At 48.5% G+C, this 24,160-nt stretch overlaps 1 protein-coding gene across 2 annotated transcripts in view; it reads right to left on the bottom strand.

Annotated features, from left to right (window-relative positions):
- The window catches only part of RAP1GAP2 (RAP1 GTPase activating protein 2), a 234,795-nt gene extending 219,263 nt beyond the window's left edge, over window positions 1-15,532 (bottom strand). The window contains exons 1-2 of one of the 2 annotated variants that reach the window (XM_048518750.1): window positions 15,370-15,532; window positions 8,385-8,606 (exon numbers count right to left, since the gene is read on the bottom strand). The gene's annotated coding sequence lies outside the window, so the exon portion shown is untranslated. The remainder of the gene's footprint in view (window positions 1-8,384; window positions 8,607-15,369) is intronic. The other variant, XM_048518749.1, reaches the window with a different exon arrangement.
- Window positions 15,533-24,160: the final 8,628 nt, after the last annotated feature.

Genomic DNA, 24,160 nt, shown 5'->3' on the forward strand with positions numbered 1-24,160 from the left:
GCCCAGTTCAAAACACAACCGGTTCTCCTCCGTTGCGCCGACCATTGGGAGAAAATTAGTTTTATTTTGGCGCCAGTGGCCAAACACTCCATAGTTTTGGGCATGCCATGGTTATTGTTACATGAACCAAAGTTCATTTGGAAAGAACGGATCTTAGAATTCACTGACCCTCCCTGCGGTGAACACATGAATTGGGGGGAAAACTCAACTTCTCCTGATCCACCCCCCTCCCTGGCTTCATCAGCGATTGCTCCCGATTCTATTGGCATCCCACCGGCGTACCAAGATCTAGCCAGAGTTTTTTCAGGAGCAAGAATGCGATCAGTTGCCACCCCATAGAGACACTGACTGCAAAATCGTTATACAGCCAGGGGCGCAACTGCCCAAAGGTAGAATCTACCGTATGAGTCCCAATGAGGAGAAGGAACTTCGTGCCTTCTTGGACAAGAACCTCGCTCGCGGGTTCATACGGCGGGCTACCAAATGCAGTCTCCCTGTCCAATAAATATCCTTTGCCTTTGATCAAGGACCTTTTAGATGCACTGGGCAAAGGGCGCATCTTTACTAAATTAGACTTGAGAGAAGCTTACTACAGGGTCAGAATTGCTGAAGGCTATGAACACTTGACTGCGTTTAACACAAAGTTTGGACAGTTTGGGTACATAGTATTGCTATTGGTGTTAACTGTGGCCCCCGGGGCTTTTATGGCCCTCATCAACGAAGTTCTCCATGATTTATTGTACAAGGGAGTTGTGGTATACTTAGATGACGTTTTAATTTATTCACAAACCATAGAAGAGCATGAAGCATTGGTTCGGGAAGTATTGAAACGCTTGCTCAACAACTCTCTCTTTGCCAAACTCTCCAAATGCTGTTTCCATCAGACCTCCATTGACTATTTGGGTTACCGGATCTCGCCCGAGGGCTTAAAAATGGATCCCCTGCTAAAATTGACGCTGGTCCTCCAATGGTTCGCTGCCCCCACCAACCGCTAAAGAACTCCAATCTTTTCTGGGTTTTGCTAATTTCTACTCGTGGACTTTATACCCCAATTACGCTGAGTTGACTCCTCCCTCTCACAGACCTCTTACGCACTAAGGGTAAAGATCCACTGTCCGCCAAGCCCGGGGCCCCCCATTCCTGGTCTGAAGAATGTCAAGCAGCCTTTCAGCTCTTAAAGTCTGCTTTTACCACCGAACCCATCCTAAAAGCACCCTCGACCCAGATCTCCGCTTGTGGTTCACGTGTGGATGCTCTCGGACAAAGCGCTTGGGGCAGCCCTGTTGCAGAAAAAATAAAGATGGTAGGCTGGTTCCGTGTGCTTATTTATCAAAGAAATTCTCGGTGCTGAACTCAACTGGACTGTGGGAGATAAAGAGGACTGCGGCCATCAAAGTAGCACTCTCCACTTGGCGCCACTCGGCTGGAGGGGCTAAACACCCCTTTCAGGTTTGGGCGGATCACAAAAACCTGGCCGCTCTTTCCACCCCCCTCAAGATGTCCGCAAAACAACTCCGCTAATGCGATTTTTTTCTCGCTCTTTCACAGTCCATTTTTTCCCCGGGAAAACCAATAAACTGGCTGACGATGCTACCTACCCGGGGAGGGTGGAGCTGCCTTACGTGACATTCCACGCACTGTTCTCTCCCCCTCCCAGTTGGGGCTGGCTGTCACCCGATCTCAGACGCCCACTCCTCCTTCACCACCCATTCCCAGTCTCTCCTCTCCTTTCCTGCGGGAACTCGAGGAGGCGGGGCTGCACGAGCCTCCAGCGGAGGAAGGTGACTCCCAATGCGTTTGGAGAATGGAGTTTGGCGGAGGGGGGAGTGTTGGTACGTGCCTCCCTCCGCAAGCAGGTTCTTGAAGCCTGCCACGATGCCCGCTCGGCTGGACATTTTGGCTTTCTGAAAACTCTGCATTTGGCCCGCCGTCCAGTTCTGGTGGCGCGCAATCGCAAGGACGATGGTATATTAAAAGGCTGCTCTGTTTGTGCAGAAGCCAAAACCATTCGGAAAGCCCCATGGACTGTTGAAACCTCTCGGTGGCCTCCGCCCTTGGGAAGTCATCTCCATGGATTTTATTACAGATTTGCCGAAAGTCATGGCAACACGGTCTTGTGGGTGGTGGTGGACTTATTTTCTAAACAAGCCCATTTTATTCCATGTGCTTCCATCCCCTCCGCTCCTAAGTTAGCACGGCTGTTCATTCAACATGTTTACCGTCTACACTCCGCCCTCGTTAAGGTGGTCTCCGACCGCGGCCCCCAATTCATTTCTAAAGTTCTGGAAGGCGTTTCTGAAAGGTTGTTGGGGCCGCCCGGCGGTCGCCGCCCTACCACGTTCAAAGTGACGGTGAGTCGGAGAGAATGAACAGAACCCTAGAGCAGTATTTACGTTGTTACACCAACTACCACCAAGACAATTGGTGCGAGCTCATTCCGTTTGCGGAGTACGCCTATAACAATGCGGTTCATAGCAGTACAAAGAAACCCCTTGAAATTGTGTCTGGTCGCTCGTTCCCGCCGTTGCCGCAACTACCCGCGACAGCTTTGGATCCTCCAGAGTTTCAACAATGGATTTCATCCCTAGTCGAGGGATGGAAATGCGGTCCAGACCGCCCACAACAGGCTAAGGACTCCCAAAAGCTGCAAAGCGGATAAGCACCGCCGATTTTCCTCTGCGTGTGGGCGCTTGGGTGTATTTGTCTACCAAAAATCTCAGAGACGTGCATAAATTCTCCAAGCTAGGCAAAGATTCGTGGGACCTTTTCAGATTACTAAAGTGATTAATGATGTCACTGCCCGATTGGATTGCCTAACTCTCTTAGTAACATTCATCCTGTCTTCCATTCCAGTTTACTCAAGGAGGCTCCGGCTTCCGATGCCTGGCACGACTACCGGAGAGACCCCCACCAACTATTATTGATGGCCACAAGCACTACGAAATTGACGCCATCCTGGACTCTCGCTTTAATCGCAAACGCTTGCAATATTTAGTCTCTTGGGTGGGATATTCCTCTGGGTATAATCAATGGGTTTATTCCGAAAATATTGGCGCCCCCACCCTTATTTCTCCTTTCCCCCGCGCCTTTCCGCATAAACCTGGGGGGGGGGAGGGGTCTTCTTTAAGGGAGGCAGAGTGTAAAGGTTTCAATGGTGTTGATGGTAAGGGCAGCCGCCTAACCTTGAGTACATTCCACAGCCCGGGCGATGGGCCAGCTTCATCGGCGGAGACTTTATCTCTGCGCGGGAGATGAGGTCTCCGTTCCCATGGGAAGCAGGGAGGGGGATGGGATGAATAGAGTTATAACCTGTGCTTCTGGCGGGAAGTGTCATTCCTGCCACTGCGTGTACTTGAGCTTTCTAAGATGTCTGAATAAACGGTCTTTTTCACCAAAGAGCCTTTTATTTCTGCTTCTATGGAATTCCTTACAATACCTTGGATTTGCCCTTCTTCTAGTGACAGAAGAGAGAAACATGAAAATGTTTAGGCTTTTTGTCTAAGAAGGGCAACAAAAGACAATAAAGATTAGAAAGAAACAGGGCCCTAGTTCATCTTGCGTCAAAGAACCAGATGCTGACATCTTCCAATAAGGGCACTAGTTTGCCCCATCCCCACCCTTTTCAAAAGATTAATTGATGATGATGAACTTTAGGGTGTATTCTTTTTACTGCTATTCTGATGTATCCTATAAAAGTAAGAACACACTGTCATTTTACGTGGTTCCCCTGATGCTGTTTTGCCCATCTGTTGGCGTGAATAAAATATTTATCAGATTTTATTCCTTTGTCGGCTTAAGCTCTTTGGCTTAAATATTTTGAACCCATTACCATGTTGTAACAATCTGAACAGACCTGAGAATTTTGTGCAGATCAGTCTTGTAATGAAACTGGTTTGACCCAGGAAGCCTGACCGAGGTCCCTGTGCCCCCCCCCCAAGAAATCTTCCCCAATAATGGGGAGCAAGAAGTGAGGAAGGCCAAACCTCTGCCTGGGGTTTCCAAATGTCTTCTTTTTGCTTGAAAATGGAACTTTGGGTGGGTGGATCTGAAACATTCCCTGAGGTTCTTCCCCCCGCTGCCCTTCAGGACAGTTCATTCAAAACCTTTTTTCCTTCCATTTTATCCACAAACTTCTTCCACTCATTGTGATCACAACCAGTCAGGGATCATGTTGTGAATGAGAAGGTCACAATATCAACTGGACAGTCAGATTTGGCACTGTGTGAACATCACTGTGGGCAAATTAATCCAATTCAGAGGGCGGGCAGCTGTTTGATCTAGATAGGTGAGGGTGGGGAGCAGAGCAATAAGCCTGAATGTATGTTGGGGAGAATAAGGAAAGCCCACTCCCCACTTGGCAATGCACCTTTGGTCCCACCTCCCTTCTCTGCTAAGAAAGGAAAACATTTCAACCCCACTGGCAAGCTTCCCTCTCTACAAAGAACTTCCTCGAGCCATGGTCCGTTCCTTAGTCTATTGACACAGGGAACCTGTTTTCGCTCAGGTTTAACAAAAAGCAGGCAAGATGTGGCACTAGGAAATGTATCATCCTCCAGAGAGTTGGGAACCATGCAACACCTGCCGAAAGAAACACTGCACAGAACATCCCCACTCCCACACACATCGTGGCATGGTATGGACAGACAAAAACGCAACTCTCTCCAACTCCATCACCATGGCTACGCAGCTCAGAGTCCTTCCTCGGCGGATGCCGTTGCCTGGGGGTAGTGTTAACTTTGGATGGGGTTTTTTTCTCACTGCAGAAGATGAAAACAGGATTGGGAGAGGCACGGCGTGCAGCAAAAAACAGGGAGTGGGACCATGTTTCTCACATCCAGTACGCAGGTGGTGACCCTTTGGAGCCCCTGAAGATGCTCCTATGAAGGGTAGGAGGCCTCCAAAACTGGTGCAAAGAGTCGGCCCATCAAGGACAGTGAAGGCTCCTGACAGCCTGGAGAAAATCCTTCTCGCCCCCTTGGCAGGGGCTTCATAGTATGTTATTTACCACCGTGTCATGAAAAGCTTCAGCTGCGAACTGCCAGACAGAAAGCCGCTCTTCAGTGGGCAATGGGATATTTTCTTTCTCTGGGTTGCCGGCAGCCCAGGGGGTGAGGGGAGCTGACCTCTCAAAGTCTTCTGATCAGGGTCCAGGAGAACCCCTCTCAGGTCCCAAGCCGCCAGACAAGCTGCTGCCGGGCCACTGGGGCTCAGGAGGTTTTCGGTTCATTCTTTCGGTTTCCTGGCCCTCTTCTAAATTACCGCACATGAATTAAAATTCTGCGGAAGAACAGTCTTGATACGATTGTGAATTGTGATCTTTCTCTGCATAGTGTTCAACAAATCAGAAGTATGTGTATAATAGAAAATCTTGACGCAATTTTATGTGTATGGGCGGGGGGGGCTTGCTCGATCATTGCAATGCATTTTCTCCTTAGCTCCTGAGATCTATTGAGATCAAGCAAGTCTGGGCTAGCAGGACTGCTCTCCATTATCAGGGGCGTTGTGCATTTCCAGTGAAGGACGGGTCCTCTCGGCTCACTGTTGATTTCTTGCTTTGAATTTCAATTCAGTTTGAATCTTTAATTGTCAAAGGCACTGACCTACTGCTGCAAAAGGTTTTTGCTGCCTGTTTCTTAGGTAAGAAGAAGAAGAAGAGTTTGGATTTATATCCCCCCTTTCTCTCCTGCAGGAGACTCAAAGGGGCTTACAATCTCCATGTCCTTCCCCCCTCACAACAAACACCCTGTGAGGTGGGTGGGGCTGAGAGAGCTCCGAGTAGCTGTGACTAGCCCAAGGTCACCCAGCTGGCGTGTGTGGGAGTGTACAGGCTAATCTGAATTCCCCAGATAAGCCTCCACAGCTCAGGCGGCAGAGCTGGGAATCAAACCCGGTTCCTCCAGATTAGATACATGAGCTCTTAACCTCCTACGCCACTGCTACTCCCTAACTACTGTTAACAATGGAGGGTGCTGGACCAGATGTTTGAGGACAAAGAGATATATGGAAGCTTCAGGAATTTTATTACCTTGGTATGTTAAAATGGAAGGTGTGTAAATTGGCACAATAAAGTGCTTCAAAACTATGTCATGCTATTCTATCTGGGCTATTCCCTGCCTTTAAGGAAAATTTTAAATTCAGAGCCCAAGTTTAGGCACACTGAACTGAATTTCACCAATCACCTTTGGGTAGTCAGAAATATTTCTTAACAAATTCTGATATTCTCCCTCATCCAAATATCTCCCCTTTTTTTGCTGGCACTGATTAGATATAGTAACAATAATTTCCTATTGTCAGGTTTTTCTGTTATATGCAATTTTCCACAGAGCGAGAGTCTCAATGATTGTACATATCTATCAAAGGCATTCTTATCCACTCTTCCTCCAAGCAGTTCACGGGTGTGTTTTCAATGCTTTCTTCCTCGTTTTATTTCCACAACAGCCCTAGGAGGTGGACTAGGCTGAGAATGACTGGCTGGCCTATGGTCATCCAGCAAACTTTGCGACTAAGCAGAAATGGTACTGCAGATGTCCCAGGTCCTTCAGCATTGTAGAAAGGTAGGACATAACCCATTTCAATAAATAAATCCTAGTCTGCTATTTTAACAATGACATACCCCATTGGCGAGCCAAGATGCGCCCACATCAAGACTGTGTAGCTTTCTGCTAGAGTGCAAAAGCAAGTTGCTCTCATAGTGAGGCAAGGGAAACAAAAAGGAATCAAAAGGACATTACGGCTGTCAGACTCTCGAACGTGGAAATAACAGAGATCGTAGGAAAGTCCAAAAGCAGTTTATTCCAGGTAATACGAAGAGTAACGATGTAAAGCAGGATCTGAGCTAGAGAGCTCAGATCCAGGACCTATACCCTTTAACCCCACCCCACCCCCATTTCGCCCCACACCAAATGTCTACTGCAGTTTTTACTACTATTACTCTACAGAGCTTCAAAGGACCTGGGAACCTTTCACACCTCTTTGAAGGTGGGCTGGTGCCAGGAGATTTGCCAGGAAGGGAGGAGGGAAACAGGGAAACATTTACAATTCATTCACACACAGCAAGACATCAAGGCACTGACAGGCATGGTCCTGACAACGGCGAGCTGGCAGTGAAACCAGAAGTGGCAAAACAGGGCAAAATGAATCCATGAATTAAAAGACCCAGTGGGGAAAATACACCCATCCCCAACCCACCCCACCCCACCACATCCACACACATCTCCTCCTATCCCCAGTGGCCTACTCCGTCTGTTCCCTGTTCTTTGGGAATTGTCTCCTTCATCTTAATAGAGAGGGGGGCAGAGAACTGGAAAGAGCTTTGAGGAGGAAGGGACTTTGCTTTGATGGATGATCAGCTTCAAGGGAGAGGCTGACTGCACAAATAAATGGGGCAGAAAATGTCTCACCGGACATTTATATGGTGGCAAAATGGCTGTGATGAGAATGGAGCAAACAGACAGCTGGGCAGTTGCTTTAAACTCAGCTGTGCTGAGTATGTGGTCCTGTGCACAGAATCCAACTTCCTGGAAATAAAAACATTTATTTTTACACAAATAAATGTCTAGTCCTTATATGCTGCAAATTAATGTTTGGAAAGTGTATGAACAATTCCTGGTGGTGTTATCTCAGCAGCTAGAGAGAAGTGACTAGGAAAACTGTGTAGCTTCTGTCCAGCCAAGTCCTTTTACCATCAAACCTCCATTTTGGTTTCTATTTCTTCCTTCTCTTCCCCACCCCCACCCTACACTTGACACCAGAACCAGCCTTTGTGGTGAATCATAGGAGACCTAGGAGTAGGGCACTCAGCCATGATGGCAAGGACAAGAAGGCTATGCTTTCATCACACCGACTCCAGGAAAACAGCCTTCCCAGAGAGAAACTGAGGCACACTTAACATGGGGCAATCGAGACTTCCTGGGAATCAAAGCTTTGTTTTTCCACAGGTGGTTTCTGGACTTAATGGGCTCTGGAGATGATACTTGGGAAGTATGTGGATAATTCGAATCCACAAAAGGAGCCTGCAATATTAACAGTCAATCAAAGAAATATTTTCTCCAGATAGCTGCCTTGACCACAGACTGGTCTCACTGTCCCCGACCATTTGTCACACACCCCTTTGCCTTCTCCTTTCTATGCAAAACATAATTCTTCAAGAGGGTTTTTCTGCACATTTGTATTGTATGTTATGGTATTGTATTGGTATTGTATTGTTCTATTTGTATACCGCCCTCCCCCGAAGGGCTCAGGGCAGTGATCAACAACAGTATAATAGCAAACATCAGTAATCATAACATCAAGCAACAAAACATCAATAAACATAGCATTATAAACAACAAGAACATCAATAATATCATAATATGCACACTGTTCAAAACAGTCTACAAACTTACTTGGATTACGGACTGTGGTCTATACTGCTTTGAACAGCTGACTGTAAGTAAGATCCAATTATGTAATTCTGTGCCACTGAATGTGTCATATTAAGACATAATGCTTCCGCTCTTTCTGATGGGTTTCAGACTTCTACAATCTTCCTGTATTGTTTATTGAATGTCCCATTTAGTCAACTGTACTGACTCACTATGTGTAATCCACCTCGAGTCCCTGTGACTCTGTAAAAAAAAGCAAACTATTAATAACTTAAGTAAAAATAAATTTCCAGTCCTATTTTGATTCTGACTCAAGTCAATTGTCACATAACTGGAGTCAAAATCTTCCCCTAAGTGTACATCCTGCAGGCTTCACCCCGCGAGGAGCTTCCTGACAGACACCTGTCATGCCTCTCTCTTCTATAGGGCTACAGTGAGATCTAGTCTCTTCCGCTTTAGATCACTGGCCCAGATGCTTGCAGCCTAGCCTTCAGACTGAGATCCTTCACCCAGTCAAACAGGTAACTGTGGTCCCTTCTTTACCTTCTGACTATATCTCTTTGGTCTTGCCTCCCTGCATGACAGGTGAATGTATAGAAATTTTGATTGCTTTTATTAGGCATTGTATGGAATACTTAATACTATTTTGACTGAGTTTACTAATTCTCTGGCACAAGTATTGTTCCCTTTAAACAGCTTTATTTCTCTTTTGACTGTAACTCTATAACCCTGTTCTCAGGACTCCTTTCAAGCTGGTGGAGGCACTGTGCCACTTGGTCCAAGATGGCAATGACCAGTTTGGGTGGGAATGGTGGGTCCTTCTAACTAAGGTATGAAACCTACTTCAGCAGCTCTTAGGAGAGGGAGCAGCAGAAAGGTTTTCTTCCCTGCGTGCAAGCTCTTTTTACAAGCGTTTGGTTGAGCTGGAAAGACAGCAACGTTTATGTGGATACAGACACAGGGCAGTTGTCTGTCCCTGACCATATACAGTAACAGAATGGGGAAAATTATTGCAGAATCATGCAAATAATTTGCAAATTCACGTCTCTTGGAACAGAATTTGGTGTCCTTCGATGCATAATGTTTTATTCAGAGTGCACAAAGTCCTGATGAGACTGAGGCTGATCACTGGTCCAGCTGGGCCAGAACTGTCTAGTAGAGATGCACACTACAAAAATGTTCATAATTTCAGATACAGATTTGGGGTCGAGCACAGTTTCCTGGTTTTGTGGAAGGGTTGTTGCCATTATTTTGGCCATTCTGTCCCCAGCAGCAAAAGCCAGGCATGGCAGAGAGGAAGCCTGGACTTGCCATGCCGGCAACAGCCCCACTGGAGGCCTCCCCTCACCACGAGCACTGGAGGCAACAGAGCTCACCCCACAGCCGGGAAATGGCAGCCAGGGTTGTGGGAGCCACTGCCGCTGCGGAAGGATTTTTGACTTTTTAAATAGGCAGCTGAATAGCATTATGTTGATGCAACAGTCAGCAATATGCAGAGCAAGTTCCCTGGAGTTCCCAGTTCGCTTTCTTTTCTTTTTTCTAGCCCCTTGTGTTACAGACACCAATGGACCAGGTGGGAAATCAGAGAACCAGATCCACACATCCAGCCATAGGACACTACTACTCAGTTGCCAATTTTTAAAAAATGAAAAGCCTCCCCGAAAGGTGGGGGGTGAAGGAGCCGCGGCAGCCGCCAGACCTGGCAGGATTCCAGGCACTCGCCTGCCATTTTCTGTCCCTGCTGCCTCCAATGTCAGCAGCAGGGACAGTCAACACGGGAAGTCCAGAGTCAGTTCAGTCTTACCCTTTCAAAAGTTCAAGAGCTGAGGATAGAGGCCAGGTCTACCTGACCATCATCTGTTAGTCAGGTGCCCTTTGCCAAGTAAGAGCGGTGTCCTGGGCTGGTTTCCTCTCAGACCCTCCCCACTTACGCACCTCCTAGAAACACCCCTGCAATTCCAGGTGATCCGGTTTCCCCACTTCCAGAATTTCTGAAGTGTTTTGCTTAATTTGGGGTATCCCTGAGCCAACCTGCAAAAGCAGATTCCTGTATCATTTCAGCTCAGGTATATCCAAATGTCCAGCCGGCCCTGCTATTTGTGAGAGGCGAAGTATTCCAGGGTTCAGAGTGGGGACGCAGTGAGCCTGTTCGGGTTCTTTGCCTGCAGCTTTGCCTTGCAAAGGTCTCCTCACGTCAGGGGTGTAGCTAGGGTAAATGGAGCCCGGGGCAAAATCTGAGTTTTGCGCCCCCCCCATTTGGGCAGCCTCCCTCCCCCACCACGACCAAACAACATTTTTTGCACCAGGTCATCTCAAAGTCACCATTGCATTATAGAACATGGCCCAACACACAAATCTGAACACACCCAGGGCTCCCTAGTTTAAACAACATTGAAAGTGATGCTATTTTTTTTAAGGAGGGGGAATCCACCCTGAAACAGCATCACTTTTAATGTTGTTTAAACTACAGAGCCCAGATTCTCCTTTTAAATCCACCTTAAGGGGATACTCTGGGCTCCCTAGTTTAAACAACATTGAAAGTGATGCTGTTTCAGGGTAGATTCCCCACCCCAAACAGCATCATTTTCAATGTTGGTTATTGTGGGTTTTCTGGGCTGTGTGGCACTGTTTTCTAATTCTGTATTCCTAGTCCAATTGTACTGTTCACTGAATTTTATGGCATCTAATTGCACAGCTTCTCATTATGTGACCCACCTTGAACCTCAGCAAGAAAGGCAGGTGATAGTCAATAAAATAACTACAGTGCTTCATGTCCCATTCCTGAATTTTGAACAGAAACCTGTGTGGGCACATTTTGCCACTGTTTTCTGTTCTTCGTGTCTTTCCCACTAGCAACACATCACCAAAGCGCATGTGTACTGTTAAACCATTGCAAAAACACAACCTTGGTGAGTCTGACCATGTGGTTTGCATCAAGATTTCTTCAGAGTGGGGTTTTATGTCAAGAGCGGTACCTGCCCCCTCCTGGCATCAGACAATGGGGATGGCCCCGGGGCAAAGCAGCACTGGCCCCGCTGGGGTGGGGGTTCTGCACACTGACCGCTTGGAAACGTAGCTCACTAGGCTGACCCTGCAAGGCACTCTGGATGGAAGAAGGGGGAGACTGTGGAGGCCGCGGGTGCAGCCCAGCCCAGCAGGAGACGATCGCTGCTGCCTTGGCCTTGGGATACCTGTCACAATCTCTAGGAAGTCGGGAGGGGGGTGTTCAGAGCAGTCAAAGAGGAGTAAGTATGACTGTAAAAGCCAGGATCACCAGGCTTGTATGGCTTTAAGGGGAAATTAGTCACATTCCTGGAGGTTAGCCGTTGGCCCATCAACAGCTTCTTACCTCTCTACCCTCACCCTGTTCAAAGACAGTCAGGCAAGTGCTTGAAAAAGTACAATAATAGGCCACAACCTTCCTACGGCCCCTTGGTGAGCTTCCTGGCCACTTGGGAAATCTGGTGCTGGTTCAGATGGATGCAGACTGTGAGCCAGCAGAGGCCTCCTTCGGCTCTGAGGATCTTCTGCGCAGCGTGGGCTGAGCCACTGAGCTTTGGCTTCATAGACAGAAATGTTACTTACACTACTGAGAAGGGAATACCAGTGGGGGAAAGAATCAATATTTAACATGGTTATCCTGCCTGAGAAATGCATTTTGGGTATGTCCAAATTCAGAAGAAGGGCAAAACCATTTTCTACTATGCCAGAATATAGTCAGTCCATCTCTTTCTGTGTGTGTCTCTCTCTCTCTTAAACACACAAAGGACTGCCAGCTACACACGAACCACTGCTGCATGGGATTCACCACAAGCGCTGAGGAGGATTGTTTAAAGAAACCTCCACTAAGAGACACCACTGGGAGGAGAGGAAACAGGGACGTCTGCGTCCGATGTCGAGTCGCGTCGCATCCCTGCAGCTGGCCCTTCTTGCAGGGGATTTCAGCCTGAACTTGTCCAAAGATACGAGAGGAGGGAAGTGGGAACCTCCAAGAAGGCCAAATCTGGGGCTGAGCACCCGGCCCCTGCTTTGCAGCTGCTCATTTAAGCCTGGGTTTGTCCCAAGGGCTACTGGCCCGCCTTGTGCATGCTGGACTTCCGGGAGCAGCACCAGTCTGGGGCAGCTCCTATGTCACCTCTCCCTCCGCAAAAAAGCCCTGAAGTGCTTGTCTGCATATTTTTGTTTCAGTTGTGGAGAGGAGGCTCCATGTTTTACATACAAAGTGGCCTCACATATACACACCTGTGGGGGGAAAGCTGGGTGTAAACTTCTGAAACAAGGTAGACATTTTTAATGGAATTCTTCAGGAGGGCCTTCTCACACAGGCTGTCGGGCTGATCTGTCTTGAAATAGTTAAGAAAGGTGCTGGTATAAAAGGAGACAAACCAGACTGAGGATTATCCTACTTGGAATCGTCCAGTGCTGTACATGTGCTCCTATTTGGTAATGTCTGCATCATTTAACATGTCCTATTTCAATGCTTATGCTTGGTGTCATCATTGTTTCAGATCTGTTTTCAGATTTCTGCAATCCAAACCCTCATACGTGGCTTCCTGGATGTGCTGTTCTGTTGATTGTATCACCTTATACTTGAGTCTCGGTGAAATAAAAAGGTAAATAATGTCAGAGGATGGGGAGCTGTTGCCTCCCCACCCTTTCTGAGAACGTCCAAATGCTGCTGTTGAGATGCAGCACAAGCGGGAACCGCCTCGGGTTGACTTATTTTATTTGTATTATTTTGTTGAATTTATATCCCGCCCACTTCCCGGCTGAAGTTGGGCTCTGGGCAGCTTACAACCAGGTTAAAACACTACAATATCAAAACATAACTATGTTCTAAATGAGTTCTAAAATCAGTTTCTATATACATTTTAAAAATCATATATAGGTGGCAACCATTTAATAAAACCTAAACCTAAATATGTCTCTCCCCAACCCCATTTATTTCTTGGGGGAAGGGGCACGATGGATGTATCAGGTGGAAAAGGGCAAATGTTATTTCCGATAGTAATTTGAAAGACTGGCAATTGCAGACGGAATGTCACAGGCTCATGGAAATGGCCTCAGCCAAAACCCCAGTGGAACATCTCCGTCTTGCAGGCCCTACAGAGCTGGTGGAGGTCCCACAGAGCCTGGTGTCAGCAGACAGAGAGTTCCACCAGGCTGAGGCCAACCAAATATCCGTTGGGTCAGGAACCATCAGCACTCCAGCAGACTACTGTCGGAGGACCAGAGTGTCCTCCATGGGTGATACAAAAGATGCAGTTTCAAAGACATGAGGGCCCCAAACAGCTCAAGGTCTTGAAGGTCAAGACCAGTACTTTGAACATGATCCAGAATTTGACCAGTGACCAGTGCAACTGGCATATTACAGATGTGCTATGATCTCTCGCCAGTGTACCAGTGAGAAGCCAGGCCGCTGCATTCTGGACCAGTCTTAATTTTCAGGTCAGTCCCAAAGGCAGGTCTGCATAGTCCGAGTTACAGCAATCCAGCCTGGTGGTGACCATCCCATGGATCATTGTGACCAGGTCCACTTAGTGCAAGTAGAGGGCCTGGACCTCCATAGACAAGGAGGACTCCAAGGTCACACCCAGACTCTTCATGGATGTGGCAGGCGTAAAAGCCACTCCCTCTAAACCATCAACCTGCTCTTTCTCACCCATGCAGCCACAGCCTCCAGACACTGCGCCCAAGCATGAGGGGCAGGGGGCCCCCCGTCCTCCATCAACAGAAGAAGCTGGGTGTCTAGCATCACAATGTTCTCAGGATCAAAGAAAGAAAGAAGTCTGGCAGTATGACAGCACTATTAAAGACAGGATTTCGTCATGCCTGGCAGAAGAGAGAGTCTTCCACGCAGCCATCTGCTCCAAACCAACACCTCACTAGGCACAGTGAACTTCAGTGCCCAGAGACTGGAACCATCCACCATTTAGCATGACTACATGTGAATATCACTCAAGTACCTAGTCCTCATGCTGGAGGGGGAAATGGTGACAATTTGCTGCTCAGTCTCTACACCATCATGCAAGCCGTGTCTCCTTGCAGGGCCTGAGCCTCCGAGCCTCACCTTGTGGACAAACTGTGGTAACCTTTGCAAACCCTTGTGGGCGGGGGAAGGGGGGTAAAGGAGCAGAAGCGGCGCAGAGTGGTGCCTGTCTTCAAAGTATACTCATGGTGTCCATCCCCATGGGAATCACTCTCCTAAATCAATCTTTCATTGGTGCATCAGCCTCATTTGCAGCCATGACTTTGGCCCAGGGCCATCCTAAGCAGAGTTGCATCCTTCTGCATCAGCTATTGCCTCAGAAGGACACTGTTCATCACTTTTTTTCTCAGAGCCAGAACACTGGTTCCCTCAGAAGAAGGGGAAAAAGAACAGACACCCAGAGACAGAGGGAGAACTGGAGCTTTGGTTGCATTTAACCCCACAAAAAGCAGGAAGCAAATCTCTTTTGGAAAACCATTTGTGACCATTATTATGAGCCAATATTTCTGTCCCTTGTTAAAATAGGCGAGAATTAAGAAGGCCAGTTCAGGTACACATGAGCACATAAATACCCCTGCAACACCGAGAGACTTTCCCCTCTCCTGCTCACATATCCACCAGAGAACCCTGCAAAGTTGTTTCCTCTTGAAATCTCTGCCTGCCCCAGAGTCAGAGGCTCGTCCAGCCTTTCCAAACAATTGTATACCCATCCATCTCTGTGGCGTCTGCAGGAAGCACCCAGAGAGAATGTGCTGCTACAAGTGCCTGGGAGTCAGAATGCCGGCCCATCTCAACGGCTTCTGTTTGGAAGGCTTTGATGAGCTGCAGTCCCCGTTCACTCCTTGACGGCCACGCGACAAACACTGAAACCAACGTGCACAAATTCCCAGATGAGAAAAGCAGGTCCATTCCAAAACGAATGAAGCCACATCCTCTGCTCTGGGCCACATGTTTGCCAAACATCATTCTATGTTCAGCTCATGGCTCAGCGAGAGAAAGAAAAAATCCATCCCTTACCTTCCCCGTTTCGTTGCAGCTCCACTTTATGCAATCTTATCGCTTGCACGAAACATCACGGCAGGAGTGTTCAGGGAAAAAAGCCCAGAGAAAAGCAGCAAGTGTGGCTGGCGCTGTGCAGCAGTCCCTCACAACAGAGGCAGCGATTGCATTGCTGCTTTTGAGTCAGTGAGGCGCCTGCTTTGGCTAACCTGCTGTTCGAAAGCTCCTCAGTCTCTTGGCACCAAACCAGCAATGCTCATAACCACAAGGGGGCTTCCAGTGTTTTTATCAGCAGCTCCACATCTCAGCAAACCCTCCGCACTCCTTACGAGAAGCATAAAGAATTGCTTTGATGGCCTTCGGGCTGAGATTGGCGCATGAAAAACAAAGGAAAGATTATTATGATAATCACTCTTTAATACTCATTATCACAATGCCATTTATTGTTCATACCTGTTACCTTCGCTCATTGTCTATTCTGTCTTTCTTTTTTGTCTTTTGATATAACTGTAACTGTTGTTTTGATATGTTTTAAACATTTCTTTTTCTGTTCTGTTCATGTCTATAAAAATAATTTTTATTTTAAAAGATGGGGGGAGCTCCCAGAGGCCTCCATTCCTTTATGACACAAACAGACAAAGCGAACCAGTAGAGAGGCAGACCTGGGTCTCCACGGCTCCCTCCTGTCTCACACGATTGGCGGAGGCAGCAGCAGCTCCCCAGGCAGAGAAGGGGCTTTTCCCAGGACCTGCAAGCCAAGATTGACATGCCAGAAATCAAACTTGAGACTGTCTCCTCACCCTGTAGGAGCTGTGACATTGAAGAGCGATGGCAAATGCATGTACAGAGCACACGTGATCTTTCTGGAACATGCAGCCCCCACCTTACTTGAACAAGGCAGCTTGTGCAGTTTCAGTATGTACAATCCAGGATCATCAGGTTGTTGTCTGCACCTGAAAAATACATGTGTTGTTCCTTCTCCCACAATGTAACAATGGTTGGTACCTGGAGGGTGCTGCTTCCATCCTCCCAGTACACACAGGAATATCTGAAAAGGGCTTGAGACGTGTGGAAATCCATATTTATTTTTTCAATTTTGGCTAAAAAAACAAAAAGTAAAAAATTATGGCTAAAGCCAACTTGGACTAGGGAGACCTGGATTTTAATCCATGCTCAGCCAGGAAGTTGGGCTCCAACTACACAATAAAAGGTCCTTGGGTTTGCTGGGGGACAGCAGGAGGACTTGGCTTCACACATGCAAATGTTGCAGCTCCCTGATGCACTCCGACTCTTCTCTGTTCGTGACCAAAGCAGGGGGGAAGCAGCAGCCTTTGCTCTGGCCCCCGGCTGCTTTTGTATCTGGAGCCCATCACATCTCCACAATCAGGGTGTCAAGCCTTTCCCTAGTGAGCCAGATACAGATTCCTAAAATGAGATGTTGCTAAAATCAAGATTTACTTCAGACTGAGCAACCATGAACAAGATAACTATGAAAGGCCTACCCAGCTGTCAATGGCCATATCTGGAGGAATAACTAGGGGAGACGGAGATGACACATGAAGAGGTCAGAGCCAGAAATTCAGCTCATCTAAGTAGTCAATGAGAATTCCCACCAACCACACTGAGGCCAGTCACCCAACTACCTCATCAGAGAACCTGGAAGGCCCACCTAGACAGGGGAAGGAGTGCACAGTTTTAAGCACAAGCCCTCAGTGATCCATGGTCCACCTCTTTTTGAAAAACCCAATACATCAGTGGTTCTCAACCTGGGGGTCAGAACCCCTTTGGGAGTTGAACGACCCTTTCACAGGGGTCGCCTAAGACTCTCTGCATCAGTGTTCTCCATCTGTAAAATGGATAAATGTTTGGGTTGGGGATCACCACAACATGAGGAACTGTATTAAAGGGTCGCAGCATTAGGAAGGTTGAGAACCACTGCAATACATCCAAAACCTTAATACTGCCTTCTCCAGATAGAGGAGCTGTCCAAGGTCCTGAGGCCCAAGTCCAACCAATCCCAATTCTTCAGTCAACAATCAACCATTCATAACTGCCACATGGCTTGGTTTAACTTCTGATAACTTCACTTCACCGAAGCCCCACATCCACAACCAGAATGGGACCCAGAGTAAAGAGGGGGGCACACAGAGAGCCCTGCAGGAGCAGCCCAAACGTCCACTTAGCCCAGAATCCCAGGCCCCGCGGTTGCCACCCAGAGGCCACTCGGGAGCCCATAAGGAGATCGTGAAAGCAGCAGGTTCCCTCCAGTATCTGTTCTGTGCCACTAAGGGGAAGACTGTCATTGCCACAGTGATGTAGCAGAAGTGGGCAGAATTATGCCATGAGCTTCTTTGGGTCTCCTTTTGGAGAAATGCTCAGGATAAATATCTACATAAATAAATCAGCTTTATTTCCACTGTGGTTCAAGGCACTTTGTAGACTAGTTCCCCCTCCTTCCCCTCTTATTCACCCCTCTGCCAAGTTCATTTTTCACAACACAGCAGGTATGAACCTCTGTTGTGAACACTATCAACAAGATCCCAGAAATCCCGTGGCCATGGTCCTTCAACAGAGATGAGCAAGTCGTCCTTCTACTCACTGCAAGGCAGGGAATTCTGAAACCGTGTGAGGACTTAATTGCTCTTAAAAGCCTTTGCGGTTCACCAGTGTCAAGAGATTCATGCTCATTAGGGACAGTATTGATCTCCTTTCCATTAGCATCTTCTCAAAGAGGCACTGCAAACTGAGCTTTGGCCCAAAGAATGAAATCCGTGAGAACTTGGCCAGGAGGTTTGTGTCAGTTTGCTTGGTGCTTCCCTCTAAATCTCCTCCCAGAATGTTATTTATCTATTGTATCAGCATCCTGCTTCCCCCCCCCCCCCAACAAGACATCAGCCATGCATGCATGGGACCCTCGTTCCTTCACTTACACGGCACAACAGTCCCATTTTATCCTTGCAGCAGCCTTGTGAAGAAAGTCAGACTTAATGGTCAGGCTTTAAAGGCAGAGCCAAGCCCAATGCAGAGTTTTAGAAATGCACCCCCCCACCACCACCACCACCACGTGCTCCACAGAGAGGTCCTTGTGGCAGAAGGAGGAGGAGGCAAGATCTCACTAGCCCCCTCCTGCACCTGTCGGTAGGAAAACAGCACAAGCACCAGCTCTTCCTTGAATCACACTGAGAGGACAGAGCAGTCAGGATCAGAACACAGGAGCAGCTTTGCCAAACAAGCCCTTTCATGAAGCAGCAGCAGCCGCCAGCCAGCCAGCCAGCCACTGGCCCAGCAAGGACCACAAACAGGATCCAGAAGCCCAGGCCTCTCCTGGCACTGGTATGCAGAGGCTGACAGGCCCTGAAGGCAGGGCTTGCTGGTGGTCCTCAGGGCCAGCTGCCACTCAGGGACCCCTCCCCCACAAATTCACCCACAATCCCTTTTCAAAGCTGCCAGTGCTTGTGGCCAGCACAACATCCTCCATCAGGTGTGCTCAGAGCCAGCTGCTTATGTCCTGGTTGGTAGAAGAAGGAGACAACACCTGTCTCAGGATCCAGATCCTTCCTGAAACCTTGCCATTCAAACTGTCAGGACCATGCCTGCCAGTATCTTGATGTCTCACTGTGTGTGATTTGCAATTGTTTTCCTGTTTCCCTCTTCCCTTCCTAGCAATCTCCTGTTAGCAATCTCCTGGCGCCAGCCCATCCTCAAAGAGGTGTGAAAGGTTCCCAGGTCCTTTGTAGCTTTGTAGTAGAAACTGTAATGGACATTTGGTGTGGGGCGAAAAGGGGGCATTAAAAGATATAAGTCCTGGATCTGAGCTCTCTAGCTCAGCTCCTGCTGTACATTGTTACTCTTCGCATCACCTGGAATAAACTGCTTTTGGACTTTCCTATGGTCTCTGTTATTTCCACGTTCAAGAGTCTGACACAAACCACCCCAGGGTAATACCACCAAGGAAAGCATATTTGCTCACTTTCTTGGGACTTCCAGGTCTGCTTGGCTAGCAATGTAATGCTGGTAGAGCCAGTGAAATGCCGCCAGGGTCCTCTCCTCAATCTGAAAACAGCCTTCCCTCACATACCTAATAGCAACAAGGAAAAATAATCCAATATGTGAAACAGTGATTAGGACAAAGTAGCAGTTGGGCTGGAAGAAGGATTCTTGGAACAATCTCCAACTTCACTATGTAGAAGAAGAGTAGAAGAGTTTGGATTTATATCCCCCCTTTCCTTACAGGCCCTTACAATCTCCTTTCCCTTCTCAGGTTGTGGGGGGGGGGGGCACAACAAACACCCTATGGGGTAGGTGGGGCTGAGAGAACTCAGAAGAACTGTGAGTAGCCCAAGGTCAACCAGCTGGCATGTGTTGGAGAGCACAAGCTAATCTGGTTCACCAGATAAACCTCCACAACTCAAGGGGCAGAACAGGGAATCAAACCTGGTTCTCCAGATTAGAGTGCAACTATGCCACTTCTGGCTCTCAGTTATTCGAGTGAGGGGAACCAGAATCCCATACTCAGCAGGTCCTCCAGTAGTTGGCTGAAAATCACCTTCTGATTAGCTCCGCCCACCCCTCAAGCTTTCCCTGCCCCAACATAAACAAGGTTAGATTACATGGAAGTGTTGGGAGATCAGGACTCTCTGGTGATCCCCCAATCAGCGGTAAGTCAGCTTCTGACCAGCAGGGGAAGCTGCAAACTGGTTCACTGTTTGAAATGCTTGATAGAAACCAAACACACCTTTGGTCAGCTCAGGATCTGATCTGATTAAATGTGTTATGTTCGATTGCCAAACAGGTTCACCGTAAAATCCTTTTCATCCCTACTTATGGGAAGGGGAGGGAAAGTTCTCGTTCTCGTTCTCGTTCTCGTTCTCTCTCTCTCTCTCTCTCTCTTTCTCTCTCTCTAGTGCTCAGTTACTAGGTATAAGATGTAAATAAACCAGAAGTGCCCAAGAAAGATGCATAGACAAAAGACTGGAGCCTTTCTCCCTGACGGGTTCAAAGGACAACCAGGTATTACATGTACAGTAAATCAAGGCCATTGGCAACAGCGCAGCTCTCTCACTGGGCCTTTCCCCACTTTACCTCTTTTGAGTGCAACGCCGCAGCTACCCCGCGTAGAAAAGCCCCCGCGGCTTTTGAGCGCGGAGAAATTGTTCCCCACTCATTTGCCATTCAAGAAATAACACGGGGTTCCAGAGCAAGAGTCCCATGGCAATCAAGCGTTTTGATTGGCTGGCACGCGTGCGCGTCATGGACACGCGGAAGTGGCGGCCACCCGAAGGCGGGCCTCCATTTTGATTGGCTGACACATGAAGTTGTTTTTGATAGGCTCGCACGTGCGTACGTGCAAACGTCATCACAAAGGCGCTGGACATGTTGATTTGAGCTGTCGACACATGCAGACGTCATAAATCAGTCACCGGTCGCACTTTCTGTAGTCGACGCGAGAACACGTCATCAACAGTCGTGTTTAGGTGTGAAAGCGGAAGCCCCCTCGCCTTTCCTATTCCTCCTTTTTCATCTTCTCATTCACTCGTTGCTTGCGCCGTATTGGTATATTTGGACATTTCTGGCTGTCCTTACAAGACATGTGTACGAGACCTCGTTTGTCTGTGCACATAGCTTCATGTCACGTAATTATCACATAGCTTCATGTCGCGTAATTTCTGATGGGGACACCCTCCCTAAACAAAATGGAGGATCCTGTTGCCTGATTGGCCAGAAGGCTGTGCGTCACAGCGAATCAACCACGCGTAAACAGCCGAGGTTCCCCACCACCCCGCGGCAACCGCGGCGTTTTTGAAAATGTTGCTGTTTGAGGAGGAGCTAATTTGACGCGCGCCAAGGAGGTGGGACAGCAACAGATTCTGGGCAGCTGCGCTGTGGCCGCTGATGCGGTGGGGAACGTCCAGGATCCCCGTGTCTTTTCAAGAGGTTACCCCGCGGCATATGGTGAGTGGGGAAAGGCCCACTGTCCCACACAGAACAGCAATTGTGGTTGTTATCTCTGAGTGGGTGGTTGAGACGAACTGATTCCAACATTAAAGCCTTAGCCGATCAAGGCAGGTGATGTGGCCAAATCCATGTCCAGACATGGTAGCATTAACCATGGTTGAGAGCCCAAACTTTGGTTTGAGCTTCCAAACATAAGTGGCAATCCACGATTTAGAACAGTGTCTGCAACCTATGGCTGTCAAACCAAATGTGGGTTGCGAGGAATCAAATATGTCTCTTAAACAAGAAAAGGACATTTTTCAGTTAAGGCATGTTGGACAGGTAGGTGGGATGCTAGAACAACTGGAATGTAATGCAAATGGCACGGGCAGGTTTTCATGGGGCTAAAAGGCTCCTGAGAAATGCTTCACAGCCCACAAATGGGAGAGTGGAAGGGCCACAAAGCCTTGAATGTGCAACGAGGCTCTTCAACGGTAAAAGGGGGCAGACCCCTCTTTTTGAACAGCTTCTGTTTTCCAGCTGCTCAGGACTCCAGTCTGCAGACTGTGGGACTTCCAGAAGCGTCAGATCCACTCTGCAGGGTACGAACCAGGGTCCATCTAACCCACTGGCCTTTACCCCAGAGCAGTGTTTCCCAACCTTTTCGAGGTCAGGGTACCCTTGACCTCACTCTTCATATCTCACGGTACCCCTGCCGCCACCCTCCATCTTCCCCTCCCATTGCCCCTGCTTGCCACACCCCCAACCTTCCCCTCCCAGGGTGAAGGGGAGCACAGGGGGGTGGCTGCTGACCTTGTGGCTGGCCCTGCCCCATGGGCCAGCTCCATATCCTTGCTGGCACCGGTGGGAGACACCACAAAAATGAGGGGGGGCGGTAGTGTTGCCGCGGTACCCCTGGGACATGCTCACGGCACCCCAGGGAACCACGGAACCCTGGTTGAGAATGGCTGCCCCAGAGGTTAGAATCCTCCGGTGGTCCACAGCCCCTCCCCACAGAGCTGCCATCCCCGCATGAGTACACGAGAGATAGAAAGCTGGCACGTGGGGGGGGATATGGCTTGCCAGGTCAGATGGGGAGGGGGAGGGGTTTGCCGGGACTGGTTATCCTGCAGTGGGCTCGCTGCCCCAGAACAGTACTGGGGAAGGTGGTTGGCACGGCGGGGGGAGGGCTGGCAAGGCCACAGTGGGCTCACTAGTCCAGTTCACCATGAGTGGGTGGCACATCAGGTCAGACTGGGGGAGGGGTGGCTGCCTGGGCTGGCGAGCCTGTGGCAGGTTCACCAGCTCAGAATGGCACTGTGGGGGGAGGGAGGGGGTGGCTGTCAAAGCAGGCTTGTCAGGCCAGATTGGGAGCAGCGGGGTGGGGGGCAGCCTCAGCTCATGGGCCTGATAAGACCTCTCAAGGGGCTGTCCGGTCTTTGAGCCGCCTGTTTGGTGCCTCTGATGTAGACAAAACAGGTCAGGCCCTGGGAAAAAGGAGGCGTGTGGAGGACCGTCAGCCTTCCCTGCTCAGCTCTGCAACATCCAGGAAGTGAAAATGCAGCCTGGACAACACAGCACATCCCATAATCACAGCAAGGGTAGGGTAGTGGGGCGGGGGGGGCTGGGGGTGGCAAAATGTGGTTGTATAAAGTGCCGACAAGCCACAGCTGATTTATAGCAATCCCGCAGGGTTTCCAAGGCAAGAGATTCACCGTTGCCTGCCTCTGCACAGCAACCCTGCTGTTCCTTGGAGGTTCCCCTCCAAAATGCTAACCAGGGCTGACCCTGCTTAGCTTCTGAGATCTGGTGGAATTGGGCTGGCCTGGGCCACCTGGGTCAGGGCAGAGGCAAACGGGTGTTTTGCTGTTGCCTGGCTCTGCACAGCAACCCCTAGCCTCCCAGCAGTCACCAGGGGGCCCACACAGTCTCCAAGGCCTGGTGAGATTTGCCTAGCCGAGGCCACCCAGGTCAGGGCATTGACAATTTAGGATGTGTTTAATACCAGTATAGCTGCAACCTTTTGTTAAAATTATGAACAGAAGAGGGGGAGTTAATCTTTCCCATAATCTAGTCAAGTAGTAAAATGATGCTTCCCTTTTACATGCATGATAATAAATATTAATCTGACAAATTAGAAACAGAAATTGAGACTTATTTATTTGCTATATTTATATCCTGACTTTCTTCCCAATGGGGACCAAAAGTGTTCTACTCTGTGTTATCTTCACAACAACCCTGTGAAGTAGGTTATGCTGACAGTGTGTAGCAGCAGAGTGGAAATGTAAATCTGGATTTCCCAGATCCTAGTCTGACACTTGAACACAAATCTAGCTTCCATTGCAGATAGCACACGGGGTCTGGAAATAGCCGGGGTTAGGATTTTCTCATTCCTTTCATTTTTTTTGCTCCAAAACTCCCGGGATCATCCTGAAGCTTGTAGCCAATTTTGAGATTCCCAGTTTTATTTTGTGATGAGTTTTGCCGGCCAGAAATGGACAGACAGATGAGCAGGCAGGTCCTCTTATTATGACAGATGTGTGGTAGCAGCCAGCCAAGTGATTTGTTTTGTGGTGATATTATTATTGTCGTTGTTGTTTATTCGATTTAATAGACCGCCCTACCCCCGAAGGGCTCAGGGCGGTTCACACACCAATCAAACATAATACAATACAAGTAAAAATCTAATAATCCCAATTTAAAACAATAAATATGATAAAACAGTAGCAGTAACAACAATAACCTGTCCGTAGTTAGACAATTAAACAGTTAAAACAGATGACGCCTGGTACTAAACCCCGGGAGGGGACTGGCAGATGTTCAGATAAGCCAATGGCACATAGGGCAACAAAGAGGGCGGAGTCAGCGGCCAGCC

This window comes from Sphaerodactylus townsendi, linkage group LG16 (assembly GCF_021028975.2).
Source record: "Sphaerodactylus townsendi isolate TG3544 linkage group LG16, MPM_Stown_v2.3, whole genome shotgun sequence".
Taxonomy (NCBI): domain Eukaryota; kingdom Metazoa; phylum Chordata; class Lepidosauria; order Squamata; family Sphaerodactylidae; genus Sphaerodactylus; species Sphaerodactylus townsendi.